Here is a 24,434-nt window from a genome sequence, read left to right on the forward strand (position 1 = left end):
AAGGAAAATGTGTATGCAAAACGTTCTTTTCAGATATATATATTTAACACCTACAAGATTTGAGGTAATTTTAGGTTAAGGACTATCCTTCCCACATAACATGAAAATTAATGAAAAATAAATCTCTCAGTGTGAAAATTTAGATAGAGTTGGTTTATTTCCCAATTTCCAAGGTTTATTCAACATGAAGGCATTAACATATCAAGCCATCAGATGAAGCCTTTTCTCAGCATACCTGGGTATAATCTGAACTTTCAAATATGTCTCCTTATATTCTTCCTTCTTGTTTCTCTCTTTGATTCATACACCCAACATTTTTCTTCAGTCATCATAAATATTTGGTTCAATCAATTCAGTTCAGTGAATGCCTACTTAAAGTTTATCATTACTCAGAAAGGTCTGTAGAATAAAAAAGACCATCATAGACAATTACTTGTCAACTCTTACCATATATATACACACACATATGTATCTCATTTAATATATATGTGACATATGTATCATTCTTTGTCCTTGTCAATTTTAAAATTTTATTTAAAAAGTTCACATAGAAAAGTTATTATGATTATGCTCCAACTGTGTTATTTTTATGATCTCAACAGATGAGTTTTCATTATGACTTTCTGTCCCTTTAGGCACTTCCTGGTTCAATTCTTCCAATCTGTCATTTACCTTGTCATAAGGATTTCAATTAACGCTTCATATTGTTATGCATATTCCCAGTTCTACACTGTCAGTGGAGGTATTTGGGCTGAGATATTGGTCTGAGGGGAACAGCAAGCCTAGCCTTCAGGCAGGATTTCAGAGCATGGCATTCATGTAGAGATCTTGCCCTGGCCCACAGACTGCTCCAAATAGAACCAAGCTGATGTTGGCCCCTGGTTCAGGATCTCAGGGTACAAAAGGCTCCATTTCCAAAAGGGAGAGGAAAGGGCCTGAAAATCCTTGTGGCCAGGCTTCCTTGGTCTGTGTTTAGAAAAATCCACAGGAAAGCACACCATGGCCACACTTAGAAGGGGAGCAGGCTGTGTGACCTTAACTGAGATCACTGGTCATGCACAGACCCCTGCCCTGCAGCTCCCACACCTCCCTGAGGGTGGGCTCTCCTTCACCAATGTCCTTTCTGCAGGCACACTGATACATTTGCTGTACAATTTTCTTTTCTGTTTATTTATTTCTTTTCCTTTTTTCTTTAGGCCCATGCTATCCTGACAGAAAAGCAGAATGTCAATGTACTGATCTCTGTTTTCTTAGTCATCTTTAAATCCTGCCTCCCTGAGATTAAAATTATGTTCATGAATCATAAATTGCTAGACATCATTTTGCCTCCCAGTAAATTTATATCCAACCTTGGAATTGGTCCCCACCCAAATCCTGTCTCTATACTTTCTTTAATTTTGCCTAACTGGATGCAGGTCCAAAGGCAGCAGATTAGCTCACTCCACACACAGCGTGGAAATAAATTGCACAGCACTTTCCGTTCTGCATCATCCACCCAGCCAGCCTGTCCATGGTATGTGGGCAGCGAAGGCAGCTCTTACAAATGCACTCACCCTTACAGAACTATTTTTAAAAATTGGCCTTGAAAATTCTAATGAATCTTTTCATGGCTAAGTTATGCTTTATTCCACAGGTCAGGAAATTCTAAATCAATTTTGAAAATGCTTTGCTGATTGAAAATGCCTGAGAGAACACTGATTAGTAAAATGTGGTAGGTTGTTTTTCCAAAGTGAGCACTTCACCACTGCCTGTTACCTTTGCTCTGTTCTCTGGGCTCTGAGAATACAGTGTAGCATGTAAATGGATGGAGGTACATCAGGTACTGTGGTGACATTATATAAAAATGGATAACCAGAAACTATCACTTGGGTTCTAAAACTGCTTACAATAATACAGAGATTAAAATATTTTGAAGCAAGATGAAGTAGTTGTATTAAGAGTTTTCTAATCTAGTTCCTCCCCCTATGAAAAGACCCTGATATGTGAGGGTATGACTCACGTGTATCTGTAGGAAAAGATTACCTAGGAGTCACAAGTGCGGGGGACCTGAGTGAAATATGAAGTGTGTTTAACATGCAGAGAGGAAACCAGTGTAGCTTCAGTGAAAGTGAACTTGGAGAGGTAAGAGAGGATTAGATCCCAAAGGGCCTAAGGTCACTAATTTATACAACAGAGATATGAAGGCTATCTCAAAGGGAATTTTGAGATACATTTTATTACTTTCATTTTGAAAATTGAATATATTAATAGACATCAAATAAAGGACATGGGAACTGCTATGAACTTTTGCTGCCGTACTTTTCCTATAGCTCTCAGTTACTTAAATAGTGACTTCCACAAAATAGGAAATTAAGGTTTGACAGTGTTTGTGTACTAGATCAGGTGAACTACTTTAGGAAGACCAGGTAATCATGAACTCAGATAAATCTAGATTCATAACAAACTGTATCATTAACTGATTGTGAGACCTTGAGCATTTCACTAACCCTCAAATATTCATAGTATTTTTATTATTAAAAAGGGTAAATTAAGGAGGCAGAGCCAGGATGGTGGCATGAGTACAGCAGCGGAACTCTCCTCCCAAAACCACATAGAATTATGAAAATATAGCAAAGACAACTCTTCCTAAAATAGAGACCAGAGGACATAGGACAACATCCAGACCACATCCACACCTGCGAGAACCCAGCACCTCGCGAAGGGGAAGAGGAAGGCCACAAACCAACAAGAAGGAAAGCTCTTCCAGCTGTCACTCATACCAGCTCTGCAAACTATCTCTATCACCATGAAAAGGTAAAACTACAGGCAGACAAAGATCACAGAGACAAGACCTGAGAAGGAGACAGACCTAACCAGTCCTCCTGAAAAAGAATTCAAAATAAAAATCATGAACATGCTGACAGAGATGCAGAGAAAAATGCAAGAGCAATGGGATGAGATGCAGAGAAAAATGCAAGAACAATGGGATGAAGTCCGGAGGGAGATCACAGATGTCAGGAAGGAGATCACAGAAGTGAAACAATCCCTAGAAGGATTTATAAGAAGAATGGATAAGATGCAAGAGGCCATTGAAGGAATAGAAACCAGAGAACAGGAACACATAGAAGCTGACATAGAGAGAGATAAAAGGATCTCCAGGAAAGAAACAACACTAAGAGAACTATGTGACCAAGCCAAAAGGAATAAGGAATAATATTCGTATTATAGGGGTACCGGAAGAAGAAGAAAGAGGAAAAGGGATAGAAAGTCTCTTTGAAGAAATAATTGCTGAAAACTTCCCCAAACTGGGGGAGGAAATAATCGAACAGACCAGGGAAATACACAGAACTCCCAACAGAAAGGATCCAAGGAGGACAACACCAAGACACATAATAATTAAAATGGCAAGGATCTAGGACAAGGAAAGAGATTTAAAGGCAGCTAGAGAGAAAAAGGTCACCTACAAAGGAAAACCCATCAGGCTATCATCAGACTTCTCGACAGAAACCCTACAGGCCGAAAGAGAATAGCATGATATATTTAATGCAATGAAACAGAAGGGCCTTGAACCAAGGATACTGTATCCAGCACGACTATCATTTAAATATGATGGCAGGATTAAACAATTCCCAGACATGTAAAAACTGAGGGAATTTGCTTCCCACAAACCACCTCTACAGGGCATCTTACAGGGACTGCTCTAGATGGGAGCACTCCTAGAAAGAGCACAGAACAAAACACCCAACATATGAAGAAGGGAGGAGGAGGAATAAGAAGGGAGAGAAGAAAAGAAGCTCCAGACAGTGTATATAACAGCTCAATAAGCAAGCAAAGATAGGCGGTAAGATACTAAAGAAGCTAACCTTGAACCTTTGGTAACCACGAATTTAAAGCCTGCAATGGCAATAAGTACATATCTTTCAATAGTCACCCTAAATGCAAATGGACTGAATGCATCAATCAAAAGACACAGAGTAATAGAATGGATAAAAAAGCAAGACCCATCTATATGCTGCTTACAAGAAACTCACCTCAAACACAAAGACATGTACAGACTAAAAGTCAAGGGATGGAAAAACATATTTCAGGCAAACAACAGTGAGAAGAAAGCAGGGGTTGCAGTAGTAATGTCAGACATAATAGACTTCAAAACAAAGAAAGTAACAAGAGATAAAGAAGGACACTACATAATGATAAAGGGCTCCGTCCAACAAGAGGATATAACCATTCTAAATATATATGCACCCAACACAGGAGCACCAGCCTTTGTGAAACAAATACTAACAGAACTAAAGAGGGAAATAGACTGCAATGCATTCATCTTAGGAGACTTCAACACACCACTCTCCCCAAAGGATAGATCCACCAGGCAGAAAATAAGTAAGGACACACAGGCATTGAACAACACACTAGAACAGATGGACCTAACAGACATCTATAGAACTCTACATCCAAAAGCAACAGGATACACATTCTTCTCAAGTGCACATGGAACATTCTCCAGAATAGACCACATACTAGCTCACAAAAAGAGCCTCAGTAAATTCCAAAATATTGAAATTCTACCAACCAATTTCCAGACCACAAAGGTATAAAACTAGAAATAAATTCTACAAAGAAAACAAAAGGCTCACAAACATATGGAGGCTTAACAACATGCTTCTAAATAATCAACATATCAACGAACAAATCAAAATAGAGATAAAAGAATATATAGAAACAAATGACAACAACAGAAAGCCCCAACTTCTGTGGGATGCAGCGAAAGCAGTCTTAAGAGGAAAGTATATATTGATCGAGGCACACCTGAAGAAGGAAGAACAATCTCAAATGAATAGTCTAACATCACAACTATCGAAACTGGAAAAAGAAGAACAAATGAGGCCTAAAGTCAGCAGAAGGAAGGACATAATAAAGATCAGAGAAGAAATAAACCAAATTGAGAAGAATAAAACAATAGCAAAAATCAATGAAACCAAGAGCTGGTTCTTTGAGAAAATAAACAAAATAGATAAGCCTCTAGCCAAACTTATTAAGAGAAAAAGAGAATCAACACAAATCAACAGAATCAGAAATGAGAATGGAAAAATCACGACAGACTCCACAGAAATACAAAGAATTATTAAAGACTACTATGAAAACCAATATGCCAACAAGCTGGAAAACCTAGAAGAAATGGACAACTTCCTAGAAAAATACAACCTTCCAAGACTGACCAAGGAAGAAACACAAAAGTTAAACAAACCAATTACGAGCAAAGAAATTGAAACGGTAATCAAAAAACTACCCAAGAACAAAACACCGGGACTGGACAGATTTACCTCAGAATTTTATCAGACACACAGAGAAGACATAATACCGATTCTCGTTAAAGTGTTCCAAAAAATAGAAGAAGAGGGAATATTCCCAAACTCATTCTATGAAGCCAACATCACCCTAATACCAAAACCAGGCAAAGACCCCACCAAAAAAGGAAATTACAGACCAATATCCCTGATGAATGTAGATGCAAAAATACTCAATAAAATATAAGCAAACCGAATTCAAAAGTATATGAAAAGGATCATACACCATGACCAAGTGGGATTCATCCCAGGGATGCAAGGATGGTACAACATTCGAAAATCCATCAACATCATCCACCACATCAACAAAAAGAAAGACAAAAACCACATGATCATCTCCATAGATGCTGAAAAAGCATTTGACAAAATTCAACATCCATTCATGATAAAAACTCTCAGCAAAATGGGAATAGAGGGAAAGTACCTCAACATAATAAAGGCTATATATGATAAACCCACAGCCAACATTATACTGAACAGCAAGAAGCTGAAAGCATTTCCTCTGAGATCGGGAACCAGACAGGGATACCCACTCTCTCCACTGTTATTTAACATAGTACTGGAGGTCTTAGCCATGGCAATCAGGCAAAACAAAGAAATACAAGGAATCCAGATTGGTAAAGAAGAAGTTAAACTGTCACTATTTGCAGATGATATGAAACTGTACATAAAAAACCCTAAAGACTCCACTCCAAAACTACTAGAACTGATATCGGAATACAGCAAAGTTGCAGGATACAAAATTAACACACAGAAATCTGTAGCTTTCCTATACGCTAACAATGAACCAATAGAAAGAAAAATCAGGAAAACAATTCAAAATTTTTGCAGCAAAAAGAATAAAATACCTAGGAATAAACCTAACCAAAGAAGTGAAAGACTTATACTCTGAAAACTACAAGTCACTCTTAAGAGAAATTAAAGGGGACACTAATGAATGGAAACTCATCCCCTGCTCATGGCTAGGAAGAATTAATATCGTCAAAATGGCCATCCTGCCTAAAGCAATATACAGATTTGATGCAATCCCTCTCAAATTACCAGCAACATTCTTCAATGAATTGGAACAAATAATTCAAAAATTCATATGGAAACACCTAAGACCCCAAATAGCCAAAGCAATCCTGAGAAAGAAGAATAAAGTAGGGGGGATCTCACTCCCCAAATTCAAGCTCTACTACAAAGCCATAGTAATCAAGACAATTTGGTACTGGCACAAGAAAAGAGCCACAGTCCAGTGGAACAGATTAGAGACTCCAGAAATTAACCCAAACATTTACGGTCAATTAATATTTGATAAAGGAGCCATGGACAATGGCAAAATAACAGTCTCTTCAACAGATGGTGCTGGCAAAACTGGACAGCTACATGTAGGAGAATGAAACTCGACCATTGTCTAACCCCATATACAAAAGTAAACTCAAAATGGATCAAAGACCTGAATGTAAGTCATGAAACCATAAAACGCTGAGAAAAAAACATAGGCAAAAACCTCTTAGACATAAACATGAGTGACCTCTTCTTGAACATATCTCCCCAGGCAAGGAAAACAACAGCAAAAATGAGCAAGTGGAACTGCATTAAGCTGAAAAGCTTTGTTACAGCAAGAGACACCATCAATAGAACAAAAAGGAACCCTACAGTACAGTATGGGAGAATATATTTGTAAATGATGGATCTGATAAAGGCTTGACGTCCAGAAAATATAAAGAGCTCACACACCTCAACAAACAAAAAACAAATAATCCAATTAAAAAATGGGCAGAGGAACTGAACAGACAGTTCTCCAAAAAAGGAATACAGATGGCCAACAGACACATGAAAAGATGCTCCACATCGCTAATTATCAGAGGAATGTTAATTAAAACTACAATGAGGTATCACCTCACACCAGTAAGGATGGCTGCCATCCAAAAGACAAACAACAACAAATGTAGGCGAGACTGTGGAGAAAGGGGAACCCTCCTACACTGCTGGTGGCAATGTAAATTAGTGCAACCATTGTGGGAAAGCAGTATGGAGGTTCATCAAAATGCTCAAAACAGACCTACCATTTGACCCAGGAATTCCACTCTAGGAATTTACCCTAAGAACACAGGAATCAAGTTTGAGGAAGACAGATGCACCCCTATGTTTATTGCAGCACTATTTACAATAGCCAAGAATTGGAAGCAACCTAAATGTCCATCAGTAGATGAATGGATAAAGAAGATGTGGTACATATACACAATGGAATACTACTCAGCCATAAGAGGAGGAAAAATCCTACCATTTGCAGCAACATGGATGGAGCTGGAGAGTATTATGCTCAGTGAAATAAGCCAAGCAGAGAAAGAGAAATACCAAATGATTTCACTCATCTGAGGAGTATAAGAACAAAGGAAAAACTGAAGGAACAAAACAGCAGCGGAATTACAGAACCCAAAAATGGACTAACAGGTACCAAAGGGAAAGGAACTGGGGAGGATGGGTGGGCAGGGAGAGATAAGGGGGGGGGAGAAGAAGGTGGGTACTAAGATTAGCATGCATGGGGGGAAGAGAGAGAGGGGAGGGAGGGCTGTAGAACACAGAGAGGACATGTAGTGATTCTACATTTTGCTATGCTGATGGACAGTGACTGTAATGTGGTTTTTAGGGGGGACCTGATATAGGGGAGAGCATAGTAAACATAGTATTCTTCATGTAAGTGTAGATGAAAGATTAAAAATAAAGAAAGAAAGAAAAGGGGGATTACTCCTTGATAGGATAAAACAATTGGTAAATCAAAGATTAATGCATGCTTTAAATATCCTTAATCTTGATCACTTAAAGGGTGTCAGATGATCAGTTATGGAGGTACTCTTTTCTGATAATATTCCTTTCTCTTAATAAAAAAAAAAAATGCAGTTCCTGTGTGTTGACCTCCAATGAGTTCTACACAGTGGTATAGAGGGCATGTCAAAGTGTGGGCAAAGGGTCTGTTTGTTTCTATGCAGAAGATCAAGGCCTAGCTTGGATACCCAGACAATGAACAAAGATACGATATGAGGAGGAGCTTCCAGCATCAGCACTCTCTGGAGTACTTGCCGGGGAATGATCATCAAAAAGCCTCCACAAGTATCTGGGCGATGCTGCGGTTTTGGCTGCGTCCACCCCACCGTTTCCTGGACTTGCTATTGGAATGAGGAGGGAGATGTCTAGGCTGGCATGTGCATACAGTGAGACAACGAATTTGACCGGATCTGTACTGTTGGAACTCAATCAGGAGTTGGGAGGGGTGCAAGTTATAGCGCTCCAAAATCTTTTGACTATAGACTACGTATGGTTAAAAGAACATATGGGATGTGAACAGATCCCAGAAATGGGTTGCTTTAATTTGTCTGATTTCTCTCAGACTGTTCAAGTACAGTTGGACAATATCCATCATATCATAGACTAATTTTCACAAATGCCTAGGGTGCCTAAATGGTTTTCTTGGCTTCACTGGAGATGGCTGGTAATTATAGATTTGCTTTGTTTATGTCACCGTATTCCTATTATGTTAATATGTGTGTGCAAGTTAGTTAGTAGTTTAAAACCTATACATACTTAAGGTACTCTACAAAGAGATATGTCAAAGAAATAATCAATCCTCCCATGTTTTCTTCCATCTGCTACCTCTATAGCTTTTCTTCTTCCTTCCTAATTACAACCCTTAAATAGAATTCTTGCCTCATATCGAATTTACCGAGTATCATAATTCCTCCAGGTGGTAAAGATACCTCGAGTCAAGTGCTGGGCATAGAAGCCACAGGGCTTAAATCTGCAAAGAAGTAAAAAGCTAACCTTTTCAAACAATATGGCTTCTCTCTCACTTACCAACTTTACATTTCCCTGTATGGCCCCGGAAGATGACTGGTTAGCCATAGATGGGTAAGATTCCTCAAGGGAGGAACAACCTAAGACAGGCACAGTCGCAGGGGGGCCCTCAGTTGAGAAATTGGGAAACAACAGTGGTGAAGCTTAGAACCTCACCCCACCCCACCCGTGTTGATAGAAAGGTTCTGTATCCGTGGATGTTTTATTTCCCATGTCTAGCTCAGATTAGCACATACTCTACAGGCACACACCTGATCATCTACAATTGCTCTCTTACAACACTAAACTATGTTTTCTACCTTTATCTTGCATCTACCTACCACTTTAGCAGTTTATTAAAAATAAAAATAATAATATTAAAGGGAGAAATGTGGGATCCACATATAAATCAAGTATAAAAATCAAACGAATATTCATAGTTGACCCGATTGTTTATAGTTTATAATGCGTGATCAAAACTGAAAGTTTCTGTGATGACTGCCCTTGTACTGTTCACCATGTAAGAACTTATTCACTATGTAAGAATTCGTTCACCATGTAAGAACTTGTTCGTTATGCTTCAGAAGATTGGAGACTGACGAGAACTAGGCTTGAGATGTATTAATGATTGTGCATTGAGCATTGACTCCCCTATACAGAATTTTATTGTTGTTAACAATCATTTGATCAATAAATATGAGAGATGCCCTCTCAGAAAAAAAAAAAAAGCTCTCTATTCGGCCACCCCAGAGTGTTCTAAATAAAGCCCTGGAACTTTCCAGAGCACTTTTGGCCAAAAAAAAAAAAAAAAAAAAGGGTAAATTAAATCAAATTAAATGAATTTTTATAATGCCTGTAACATCATGACTCACAAATAGTGGATATTTAGTAAATAATCTTATTATTATGTTTTAATTGTATCTCTAATAATGGTAGTAATAATTATTGTTAGATGATGCACACTCTAGAAAATATTGTGTGTGTACAGTTATAAGAAACTTTTTCAGTCTTATACTTTAAGGTTTAAACTGCAGCTTTAGGATATGAACTTTGAGAATTATTTTACCTCTCTGAGTATTAATTTTCTCTTGTTTGACAAGTGGATAATATCCGTGTCTCAGAGTTTTTTAGGGATGAAATAAGATAGTGTGTAAATCACTTAGTAAGTAATAGGAACTCAATAAACTTTTGTAGAATGAATATCAGGGTCCTAGAATGAGAGATCAAATGGTTTGATTTGATTTCTGTTTCCAGGTCTGCTATTCTATTAGTTGGGTGATTTTAGGAAATCATTTCACTTCCTTGTCTAAAATATGAGTGAGTTAAATTGGTCATACCAACATTCTGTGATAGATGTCGTGGTTTGGTGCTCAATGTCCATCTTGCCATCCTTGGCATGCAGATATCTCATCCCAGATTAGGACTTAATTTGCTCAGCTGTGACAATTTCTGATGTAAACAGAGTAGAACTGAACACAGTGGATCAGGGCAGGAAGGATCAGAGCTCCCACCCCTGATGAAAGCCAGTGAGCCGATGCTCTGTGTGTATACATGCTTGTGTGTGTCTGTGGACGTCCTTTATTGCAGAGACTAGAAAGCTAAACATAGTTTACCAGACTGACTAGTGACTGGGATTTCAAATAGATTTTGGATTCAACTGGTCAGATGCTGATGTGAGACTTGGACCATGTCTTCGATGTGTTCATAATGCATGTACTTTGGGTTGGCATTGGATTTTCCTACTGAAGTGTTGAATTATAACCATCTTAAGTGTCAATAGGCAAGACATGGGATAGTCATTTCAAGATGATACTTAAAAATGAACAGGCCATGGCTCTTGGTTCTGGTTAGCAGACCTTGGTCAGCAGTAGTGAGAGCAGCTTACGCACTGCAGGTGAGGTGGTATGCTCCTGCAGCTGAAGGTTCCAGAGGCATATTCCCCTCTCCCCTCTTCTTGAGTATCACAGATTTACCATTTTCCCTACAGGCATGTTCTACAGCATTATTTTGGAATCATTCCTGGAGGCAAAGCATAGACCAGCTCCTCCAGCCCCATGAAAAGCAACCATTTCCTCTTTTTAATTCCTTTCAGCTTAAAAGAGAATGTTTTAGGTTTTTTGCAACAGGATCTTGTGGTGATAGTGATGATGTTGTTGTTGGTTTGATAGTGATTGATCTTCTAAGCTATGCTTTTCTCTGTCCAATATAAATGGAAATATCTAGGTCTTGAAGAGGATGATCAAAGCTGTTGCTTTACATGGACAAAAACCTTAGATCTTTGTATCAGGGAATGTTCAGGGCCTGGCAATTAGTCTATATACATTAAAAGGGTATTTTTCATAAGTGAATGAGTGCTAAGTGCAATAGTAAAGAGACCGTTTGAATAACTTTTATTTTGAGAAAGGAACATCATATGGACATTGGTGCTGGTTATTCATATACTTCCATGGAGCTCTGATGGTTTACAAACTGCTCTGGATGTAACAGACAACAGTTTGAAATAAAGTCATAGGTCTAGCCCATTTTCTATTATGTCTTTGTACTTGTATAAATTAAAGCTGCCAAAATGGCTTTTTAATTTCTTTGTAATTTAAGTTTGGTCAAAAGATATACTCTAGCTGCAATTTTGTATAGCTCTATATCAAATTATATTTTCCAGTGGAATTACTATAAACCTTAAAAATAGAGGTTTATAATAGAAAGTGCCAGTTTAATTCATGAAAACCCACAGAGGCAAAATAATGTGAATTTCTTCAGTGAATTAGACTCAGTCTATGACAGATAAAAGTATGCACAAAGGAAAGTAGTGCTGAGGGAGTACATTCACTCTGGAAAAGCCAACACATTCTGCTCTTACAACTATCTGTCTCCATAAGAAATCCCTTTCAGGGATTTTGCTAAATTACATGTATTGTTCATAATTGTTCTTATGGCTGAAAAAAGTGAAGACAGGAGGATGTCAAAAATAAAGCAGCCTAGCTATAGTAAAACTGATAAAAATCATAGTATAGTTTCAACTGGTTAGAGAATGGGGTTTATTTGAAAATTAGATTTTCTGGTTTAAATGCAGAATTTCCTCTCTAAATAGGTATTTTTACTTATGCAGGTATTTAAAACACGACTGTCTATGAGTTCTCAGAAATAGTTAATTATCTATAATTATAATTTTAATATAAAATGTGAAAACAAAATCTAAATATAAGAAAAAATATGGGAACAGGAGATTCAGATGGTGGATGATGTTTTTTGCCGTAAGTCATTTTATAATCTTGACAAATGTATGTTTTAAATAGAATGTATATTTAAATGGATGATGTTTCCTTGTTTAAATGTCAACGAAATTAGTTCCATTCTTAGGGGCAAGAGAAAGGTTAACACAAATAAGAAAAGCTGTTGAATAGTGCATTAACTCTAATTATAATGGGATCAACTGGCTTATTTAAATGTTAACTTTGCAGTCAATGTTATGATTTTTCTGTGTCAATCTAACACTTATTTTACATCTATGATTTTGCTGCAACGTGTAAATTTGGTCAATATTCTGACTTGGCTTACTACATTGTGACTTATTTAATGGGACAGAGTTTTTCTTATGCTATCCTTAGGGCCTGAGCTTAGTGGGTGATAGACACATGCTCAGCTGAGTAAATGGATTTGTGGTTCAGTAAACATTCAGCTTGTTAGACATTTTCTACCTTTAATGTTTTTTAACTTCTTAATATGTTTATCAACATTTTTTTCTCCTACATTCTAGTTTAGAATATCTCTATCCATTCTTTACCCACTTCTCAATCCTTTGAGTAGTTCGATTTTTATTAAGCAACTTCAGCTAACCATGTATATAACATGTGCCCATATAAGTAAAACAATGTTGTCTTAAAATGCATAGTGGCATAAAATTTATTTCAAAATGTGGCGGTGCAGGTATGGAAGGAAGGAAGCTCAGGTCATTTTCACATGGGACTGAGGTGAGAGACTGGACCCACCCATAGTGAGTGGGGGTCAGGCACTTTCTCCACATGGAGCTGACATGCAAATCGGTTTTAGAAGATAAGTCAGAGGATCTAGCCATGAAATCTCCAGATTTCACACTCAGCTCAAGTTGTGCTTTTCCACAAATGAACTAATGAATCCTTTTCAGATAACTTACAGTGAGATTCCTTTATGGTATTTGTTTGCTTCTATCTCACGGTATTTATCACTTATTTATATTTATTATTACAATATTTACAAATTTCCCTTCCAGACTCATTATTTTCTACAGTACCTTGAAACCTTTAATGATATATCCTGAACACTTCTGTGGGTCTGTTGATCACAGGAAAGCAGTTGGGAAGTCCTGGGTAGAGAGTGCTGTCATTCTCATGTTCAATAGGTCTCCCTGCAGGAGGATTTATATCCCTTCCCTGCAGATGTACCCATATGACTTGCTTTGGCCAAAAAATGGGATTGCAAATAATATTTGTAATTTGAGGAAGAAGCACTAAGAGCCCAAATATGATTCATAATGTTGCCTCTTCCTTTGCCTGGAAGGCAGAATAATGCCCCCGAAGTTATCCACTCCTAGTTCCCTGAAGTTGTGGATATGTTATCTTACATGGCAAAGGGGCTTTGCAGAGTCATGAAGGGCAAGAACCTTGAGATGAGGAGATTATCCTGGAGGAATAATTATATAAATCCTTACAATCAGGACACACTGACCTTGGCCAGTAGAAAAGTAGGAAGGACCTGGCTGCCACTGCTGGCTTTGAAGATGCAGGAATAGGCCTGGGAGCCAGGAATGGGCATTAGATTTCTAGGACACTGCAACTCCTGGGGGAAAATGTGTTCCCAGCTGGGGGAAAATAACCATTGAAACCAAAATCAATCAAAGAGAGAAATAAAGTGGGGGAAACCTGTTTATTGCCTACAAGCACTTGTCTACTTCTGCTCGCCCATGTCTCTCTTCACCCAGCTGCAAACCACCAAACCTCTCTGGTCCAGATACGCCCTTGCTTCCCACCCACCTTGTAATCACCTATTGATATGGAGATGGACTACTTCTCTCCACCCCTTGGAAACACCTATTGATATGAGATGCACGAAGGCCATGTGAGAGATTCTGGAAATATTGCAATTTTACCCACAGCCACCCATTACAGATAACCACAAAGCTGGTGGCTTAAAACAGCCAAAATTTTTATCTCAAAGTTCTGGAGGTCATAAGTCCAAAATCAAGATGTTAGCTATGCCACAGTTCTTCTAAAGACTAGAGGAGATTCTTTTCTGGGCCTCTCCTCACTTCTGGGGGTCACAGCTTGCTGGACTTGGTTGCATCAAGCAATGACTGCCTCTGCTTTTAAGTCTCCTTGTCTTCTGTGTGTTTGATCTTTTGCCTCATTCTTATAAGAGAACCAATTACTGGAATAAGGTCCAGGAAAAGTTCCTTCCCTCAAATTCCTTAACTTAATCACATTTTTTCCTTATAATTATAACATTTACTTTTTTACCATATATGGTAATTTACACATGTTCTGAGGATTAGGTCATGGACAGAACTCCTAGGGAGGGGGACTGCATTAAGCCCACCACAGTGGGGGATATCAAGAAGTTTGAAAAGGCAAGAACATAGATTCTCCCATAGACTCCAGAAGGAACACCACTGTGTCCACACCATGATCATAGCTTGGTAAGATGTCTGAGTCCTAATCTACACAAGTGTAAAAACAATTGATTTATGTTGTTTTTAGTGATTAAGTTAGTGGTAATTTGTTAAATAGCAATACAAATCAAGGCACTGTGCCAAGTCCTAGATGGGGGCTATTCTGTCAGCCTGAGCAGGTGGTAGAGATGGTGTGCAGCAGAAATAGCTGATGGATATGGTGAATGAGCAATAGACCTTTGTTATAAACTACTGAGTTTACAATGGCAGCATGACTTATCCTGTCCCAGATGATAAACATCTATTTTATTTTTAGCCTTTTTGAAGGTTGGAAGCAAACAAAACCAAATAAAACACACAAACAAAAGAAACATGGAATTTGGAAACAAGCAGTATACTTTTTTTAATGTTTATCTTCCTTATTATTAGACTCAAGCCTTGGTCATTTTGATATTTTTCTTTTTTGTAAAATGACAGTGAAAATCATTGAATTCAGTGTAAGCGTAACATTCTTGCAGAAGTATTACTATGCTTTAATAGCATGTTACTAATTATTATTTCTTTAGAATGCTGAATTATCTTAATTTTTTTAAACAAATTACTATAGACTAATTTTTTTCTATTTTATATACTCTTTAGGTCCTTGACATTATTGTATTCTGGTCAGCAGTAGCTCGTCAGTTTGTGTTTTGGCCACATATGTAGAAGGAGGTCCTGTACAGAATGTAATTCCTAACTGCATTTTTCTTTGCTTGGATAATCTTTTGGAGCAGAGCCAACTGAGTAACATGAGCATTGCATATTTGATTCTGTTTAAAATATCTGTTGAAATGCCCCTATTGAGCTTTTATAAAATAATATCGATTCTTGAGTTCATTAAAGATCTTTGCATTTTTATAATCCATGGAATTACTTTCCTTTTTTGATTACAAACTTTGGAGACACTCTCAAGACAATATAGCCAACATGTGATAAAATGATATAATTGGTCCTTCATACATAAAAGGTTATTGAATAAATCTACTGCTAACAGTTCAGGATGAAATGTCTACTATCATTCCAAAAAATATATATTATGAAGGACTCAATAAAAATATCATTGTATATAAAACAGGAAAAAACAATATTCTCCCTATAAAAAGGATGTACTACATTCTTCTTACAGGTAGTTTTTTAATATGTTCATGTAAAAAGGAGGAAGCAAATAGTATATATTCAGACCTGTAGCTTCTGTGAAAATTTAAATAGGATGGTATATGTTAAAGATATTGTCTATTTTATGTGATACTAATTTTTTTTAAACCTATAGTTTAGATTAACAATTTTGTTTCAAAAGCACATCCATTTTTTAAAACTTATACAAGGGCCACATTTCTAAAATGTTCATTGTTTATTTTTAATGAATATTTTGAGATTTATGTGTGGGTTTTCCTGTATAGTACTTACTTATACATACATGAATTCAGAAAAAATGAAGATTGGTATTACTATAACTCTTTTGAAAATCTAAATGTTAATTTCACTGCATAATAGCTATTCAGAAGTATATGGGATTTTTTGTTTTTTTTTTCTTGTTTTGTTTTCTTTCAAACATTGATGTTGATAATTTATAACCACCAAAACCAGCAACTGGAAGAAATAGAAAAGGCCTTTGAGCTAGAAGACTTATTAATACACGCTGTTAGAAACAGAATTCTCACAAAGGTAACAGTAGAAAAAAGCCCAAAGGGTAGAATGAAAAGTGGTATTGCTGATAAATGGAAAATACCATTTACTTTGTCTCAGAAAAGTTCAAGTATGTCCTTCGTGGTGAATATGAGATATATTTCTGTACAAATTTCTCATAGAGTTTTCTAATAGAAAATAGTGATTATGAATGAAATCTTGTTGAAAGAAAGCCAATTCTGTATGTCACCAGAGGAACTAAAGATAAACTGAAAAATGAAAAATTAGTTAATTTTAGTACCACTGAAAGCAAATATATCAATATGTGGTTGTATTAAATTTGAATTGACTGTTAATGCCAAGGTAACAATCGGGATAATGTTATTATATATCAATAGGCTGTTCTTTGCAGCATTCAGGTACTTACATTTTTCTAGTCCCTGTTTTTTTTTTGCCTGTGTGCATTGTTTTAAGGCTGAAGAGGAATTGAATGAAGGACTAAGAGGAGACTGACATTCTTTGGCAGCTTCCAAATCTTAATAAGCTGATTTACATTACATGTCTACTATGTGCCGTCAGAAAACATTTGACTTTATCATCTACTTGCACAATTAAAGGTAAAAAGCTCAAAAGCATGATCATTGACATTTTTTGCCATTAGTGGAGAAGGAAATAATAATGTTACCCTCACTATGTATATTATTCATAGTTTCTTTTTTTTATATCATTCAAGTAAAACAGTTAAAATTTTTTATTTTTGTACTCAAATCTCTGTAAGCAAGTTCAGTTTACAGCTGCTTCTACATTCCTGGAGTAGAGAAAGATTTTTGTTAGTACTATAGAAGTGAATGTGCTCTTGGGGCATAGCAGAATTTTTCATGTTACAAGTATTTGAACTGGTTGCAGATTGAGAGAATACATGTCTCAGAAATGGGTGTTTAAAAAAAAATGTACAAGTTTACCCTTGACATGAGAACATCTATTCACATGATGACTTAAATGATGTGATTCTCACTGGAGTCAACAATTGTTTTGCAATTGGAATGCTTAGTCCATTAATATTTCATCAATTATTAACATGGTGGTATTGATGGCTACATTCTAGTTATGTGCTTCCTGTTTTACGTTTTCTCCTTTCCTGTGGATTAGAAAGGGGAATCATGATCTTACTTCCTCCAATGAAGTTGTGCTTTCAGTACAATTAACAGAAAATACAATAGCCAAGCAATCTCTGGTGATGAGAAGGAGCTTTCATTCTCATGTTAGCCGTTCTGCCTCAACAAAGGAATAGCAGTGCACAGGAATGTGGTCCCCTCCACGTAAATGGGGACATATCAACTGCCTTTCCCCTTCCAACCCACTCCAGCACAAAGCTTTGGTTGGCACTGGGGTTTGGTGGGAGTGGGAGGGCTTTAAGATTGAATACGAGATTATCATGTTAGAATCAACAAATCTGAATTTCAAATAAAATGAAAATGCCTTTTCAAACATTTATTGTGAAAAATTCCAGGTGTGCCCAAATAATATATGAATAGCATAATAAAACCGCAAGTCCTCACAACTCATCTTCAGTGATTATCAACATGTGGATAATATTGTTTCATTTATAAACCTTGACCTCTCAATTTTTTTCTTGCTTGCTAAATATTTTAACACAATTATAAGAATTAAATTTAATCTATGGATACTTCAGTTTGTATCTCTAGGCAACAAAAACACTTTTTAAAAAACAGAACAATAGTACCATGATCACACCCCAAAATTAAATAATAATTCCTTAATGTTATCTAATATCCAGTCCATCTTCAAACTTCCTCAACTCAATCATATCTCTGTATAGAAAGTTTGCCTGAATCAGGGTGAAAATAAAGTCATGATGTTGCATTTGACCTTAAATCTCTGTTAAGTCCTTCAGCTCTAAATATTTCTTCCTTAGTTTCTATTTGTTTGTTAAGGAAACTGGCCCTTGTCTTGAATAATTTAACTCATTTTTCAGTGGATGATGTTCCCCTGGAACCCTTTAACAGTTTCTCCTGTCCCCTATTTGTGAGCCGTGCTACATTAATCTACAGCACCTCACTAGGAACCCTGTCATCTCTAATGTGTTTAAATGAATCACATGATCTGATTCAGGCTATGGCAAGAAACTTTCCACACATCAAGATTCCAACTGAGAGCTCATAGAAAATCTGGATTATTTTAAAAAGTCTGTTCAAATACATCTAACATCTACTGAAATCTCTTAAAATGACCAAGAGCGGAACATGGTGGCATGAGTAGGACAGTGGAAATTTCCTCCCAAAAACATATATATTTTTGAAAATACAATAAGTACAACTAATCCTAAAAGAGAAACCAGAAGACACAGGACAACAGCCAGACTACATCCACATGTGTGAGAGCCCAGCACCTGGTGAAAGGGGTAAGATATAAGCCCCGGCCCAGTGGTATCTGAGCACCCCTCACCACAGCTCCCAGCAGGAGGAGAGGAGTCGGAGAGGGGAGGGAGAGGGAACCAAGTACTGCTAAACACCCAGCCCTAGCCATCCGCACCAGAGTGCAGACACAGTGCATGTGTGGAGGGCTAGAAACTAGGGAAACAGGGCAACAAGACCTCTGAGTGGGTTACGAAGCTGATGTCCCTGTGACAAAGAAAAGCAAGTGATTTTTGAAAGTCTTAAAGGGACAGGGATGTAACAGCTAGATGGAAACAACACAGGTCACAGTCCAGCAGCTGGAAATTACAGGGAAAACCAGGCCCACTAGCCCCCTGGGCAACAGCTTTGAGACCCCTCATGGAGGTAAACAGTGAAACAGCCCCCCATCCATTACCCCTCCGGGGTGCGGCGAAAGCAGAGAAGCAGCCCAAGCCACGCCCCCAGCAAAGGGAGCTTCCTCCATACCGGCTGGGAAAGACACAAAGACCCAGTCTACACGCAATTACCCAACACAAACCACAAGGGGTCACAGTTGTCCCAGTAAAGAAAGGCCAGTAGCAAGTGGAAAGTTTGGCCCTCCCAGCTGACAGTCAATAGCACCTATCAACATGAAAAGGCAAAAAAATTTGATCCAGACCAAACTAACCCAGACAACTTTGGCATCTGCTACATCTTCCCCTGAGAAGGAACCTGGGGAGATAGATTAAACCAGTCTTCCTGAAAAAGAATTCAAAACAAAAGTCATAACCATCCTGATGGACTTGCAGAGAAATATGCAAGAACTAAGGAAGGAGAATACAGAAATAAAACAAGCTCTGGAAGGACTTCAAAACAGAATGGACAAGATGCAAGAGACCATTAATGGACTAGAAAACAGAGAACAGGAACGCAGAGAAGCTGATGCAGAGAGAGATAAAAGGATCTCCAGGAATGAAAGAATTCTAAGAGAGCTGAGTGACCAATCGAAACAGAACAATATCTGCATTACAGGGGTACCGGGAGAAGAAGAGAGAGAAAAAGGGAAAGTGTCTTTGAAGAAATAATTGCTGAAAACTTCCCCAAACTAGGGGAGGAAATGGCCTCTCAGACTGCAGAGGTACACAGAACTCCCATGACAAGGGATCCAAGGAGGGCAACACCAAGACACATAATAATTAAAATGGCAAAGATCAAAGACAAGGACAAAGTATTAAAGGCAGCCAGAGAGAAAAAAAAGGTCACCTACAAAGGAAAACCCATCAGGCTATCATCAGACTTCTCAACAGAAACCCTACAGGCTAGAAGAGAATGGCATGATATACTTAATGCAATGAAACAGAAGGGCCTCAAACCAAGACTACTGTATCCAGCATGATTATCATTTAAATATGAAGGAGGGATTGAACAATTCCCAGACAAGCACAAGTTGAGGGAATTTGCCTCCCACAAACCACCTCTACAGGGCATCTTACAGGGACTGCTCTAGATGGGAACACTCACAAAAAGAGCACATAACAAAACACCCAACATATGAAGAAGGGAGGAGGAGGAATAAGAAGGGAGAGAAATAAAGAATCATCAGACTGAGTTTATAATAGCTCAATAAGCGAGTTAAGTTAGACAGTATGACAGTAAAGAGGCTAACCCTGAACCTTTGGTAACCACAAACTTGAAGCCTGCAATGGCAATAAGTACATACCTTTTAATCACCACCCTAAATGTAAATGGACTGAATGCACCTATCAAAAGACACAGAGTAATAGAACGGAAAAAAAAGCAAGAACCATCTATATGCTGCTTACAAGAGACTCACCTCAAACCAAAAGACATGCACAGATTAAAGTCAAGGGTTGGAAAAAGATATTTCATGCAAACAATAGGGAGAAAAAAGCAGGTGTTGCAATACTAGTATCAGACAAAATAGACTTCAAAACAAAGAAAGTAGCAAAAGATAAAGAAGGATGCTACATAATGAGAAAGGGCTCAATCCAACAAGAGGATATAACCATCATAAATATATATGCACACAACACAGGAGCACCAACATATCTGAAACAAATACTAACAGAACTAAAGAGGGAAATAGACTGCAATGCATTCATCTTAGGAGACTTCAACACACCACTCACTCCAAAGGACAGATCCACCAGACAGAAAATAAGTAAGGACACAGAGGCACTGAACACACTAGAACAGATGGACCTGATAGACATCTATAGAACTCTACATCCAAAAGCAAAAGGATATACATTCTTCTCAAGTGCACATGGAACATTCTCCAGAATAGACCACATACTAGCTCACAAAAAGAGCCTCAGTAAATTACAAAATATTGAAATTCTACCAACCAATTTCTCAGACCACAAAGGTATAAAAGTAGAAATAAATTCTACAAAGAAAACAAAAAGGCTCACAAACACATGGAGGCTTAACAACACGCTCCAAAATAATCAATGGATCAATGACCAAATCAAAATGGAGATCCAGCAATATATGGAAACAAATGACAACAACAACACAAAGCCCCAACTACTGTGGGATACAGCAAAAGCAGTCTTAAGAGGAAAGTATATAGCAATCCAGGCATATTTAAAGAAGGAAAAACAATCCCAAATGAATGGTCTAATGTCACAATTATCGAAATTGGAAAAAGAAGAACAAATGAGGCCTAAGGTCAGCAGAAGGAGGGACATAATAAAGATCAGAGAAGAAATAAACCAAATTGAGAAGAATAAAACAATAGCAAAAATCAATGAAACCAAGAGCTGGTTCTTTGAGAAAATAAACAAAATAGATAAGCCTCTAGCCAGACTTATTAAAAGGAAAAGAGAGTCAACACAAATCAACAGAATCAGAAATGAGAAAGGAAAAATCACAACAGACCCCACAGAAATACAAAGAATGATTAGAGAGTACTATGAAAACCTATTTGCCAACAAGCTGGGAAACCTAGGAGAAATGGACAACTTCCTAGAAAAATACAACCTTCGGAGACTGACCCAGAAAGAAAGAGAAAATCTAAACAGACCAATTACCAGCAACGAAATTGAAGTGGTAATCAAATAACTACCAAAGAACAAAACCCCCAGGACAGACGGATTCACCTCGTAATTTTACAACACATACAGGGAAGACATAATACCCATTCTCCTTTAAGTTTTCCAAAAAATAGAAGAGGGAATACTCCCAAATTCATTCTATGAAGCCAACATCACCCTAATACCAAAACCAGGCAAAGACCCCACCAAAAATGAAAACTACAGACCAATATCCCTGATGAATGTAGATGCAAAAATACTCAACAAAATATTGGCAAACCAAATTCAAAAATACATCAAAAGGATCGTACACCATGAACAAGTGGGATTCATCCCAGGGAAGCAAGGATGGTACAACATTCGAAAATCCATCAACATCATCCACCACATCAACAAAAAGAAAGACAAAAACCACATGATCATCTCCATAGATGCTGAAAAAGTATTTGACAAAATTCAACATCCATTCATGATAAAAACTCTCAGCAAAATGAGAATGGAGGGCAAGTACCACAACATAATGAAGGCCATTTATGATAAACCCACAGCCAACACTATACTGAACAGCTAGAAGCTGAAAGCTTTTCCTCTGAGATCGGGAAATAGACAGGGATGCCCACTCTCCCCACTGTTATTTAACATAGTACTGGAGGTCCTAGCCACGGCAATCAGACAAAACAAAGAAATACAAGGAATTCAGATTGGCAAAGAAGAAGTTAAACTGTCACTATTTGCAGATGACATGATATTGTACATAAAAAACCCTAAAGACTCCACCTAAAAACTACTAGAACTGATATTGGAATACAGAAAAGTTGCAGGATACAAAATTAACACACAGAAATCTGTAGCTTTCCTATACACTAACAATGAAACCATAGAAAGAGAAATCAGGAAAACAACTCCATTCACAATTGCATCAAAAAGACTAAAATACCTAGGAATAAACCTAACCAAAGAAGTGAAAGACTTATACTCTGTAAAATATAAGTCACTCTTAAGAGGGATTAAAGGGGACACTAACAAATGGAAACTCAGCCCATGCTCGTGGCTAGGAAGACTTAATATCGTCAAAATGGCCATCCTGCCTAAAGCAATATACAGATTTGATGCAATCCCTATCAAATTACCAGCAACATTCTTCAATGAACTGGAACAAATAATTCAAAAATTCATATGGAAGCACCAAAGTCCTGAGAAAGAAGAATAAAGTAGGAGAGATCTCACTCCCCAACTTCAAGCTCTACTATAAAGCCATAGTAATCAAGACAATTTGGTACTGGCACAAGAACAGAGCCACAGACCAGTGGAACAGACTAGAGATCCCAGACATTAACCCAGACATTTATGGTCAATTAATATTCAATAAAGGGGCCATGGACATACAATGGCGAAATGACAGTCTCTTCAACAGATGGTGCTGGCAAAATTGGACAGCTATATGTAAGAGAATGAAACTGGGCCATTGTCTAACCCCATATACAAAAGTAAACTCAAAATGGATCAAAGCCTGAATATAAGTCATGAAACCATTAAACTCATGGAAAAAAACATAGGCAAAAACCTCTTAGACATAAACATGAGTGACCTCTTCTTGAACATATCTCCCCGGGCAAGGAAAACAACAGCAAAAATGAACAAGTGGGACTATATTAAGCTGAAAAGCTTCTGTAAAGCAAAAGACACCATCAATAGAACAAAAAGGAACCCTACAGTATGGGAGAATATAGTTGAAAATGACAGATCTGATAAAGGCTTGACGTCCAAAATATATAAAGAGCTCACACGCCTCAACAAACAAATAACCCAATTAAAAAATGGGCAGAGGAACTGAACAGACAGTTCTCCAAAAAAGAAATACAGATGGCCAACAGACACATGAAAAGATGCTCCACATCGCTAATTATCAGAGGAATGCTAATTAAAATTACAATGAGGTATCACCTCACACCAGTAAGGATGGCTGCCATCCGAAACACAAACAACAACAAATGTTGGCGAGGCTGTGGAGAAGGGGAACCCTCCTACACTGCTGGTGGGAATGTAAATTTGTTCAACCATTGTGGAAAGCAGTATGGAGGTTCATCAAAATGCTCAAAACAGACCTACCATTTGACCTAGGAATTCCACTCCTAGGAATTTAACCTAAGAATGCAGCAATCAAGTTTGAGAAAGACAGATGCACCCCTATGTTTATTGCAGCACTATTTACAATAGCCAAGAATTGGAAGCAACCTAAATGTCCTTCGGTAGATGAATGGATAAAGAAGATGTGGTACATATACACAATGGAATACTACTCAGCCATAAGAAGAGGGAAAATCCTACCATTTGCAGCAACATGGATGGAGTTGGAGGGTATTATGCTCAGTGAAATAAGCCAAGCAGAGAAAGAGAAATACCAAATGATTTCACTCATCTGTGGAGTATAAGAACAAAGGAAAAACTGAAGGAACAAAACAGCAATGGAATCACAGAACCCAAGAATGGACTAACAGGTACCAAAGGGAAAGTGACTGGGGAGGATGGGTGG

This window comes from Manis javanica, chromosome 2 (genome assembly GCF_040802235.1).
Source record: "Manis javanica isolate MJ-LG chromosome 2, MJ_LKY, whole genome shotgun sequence".
Lineage (NCBI taxonomy): Eukaryota > Metazoa > Chordata > Mammalia > Pholidota > Manidae > Manis > Manis javanica.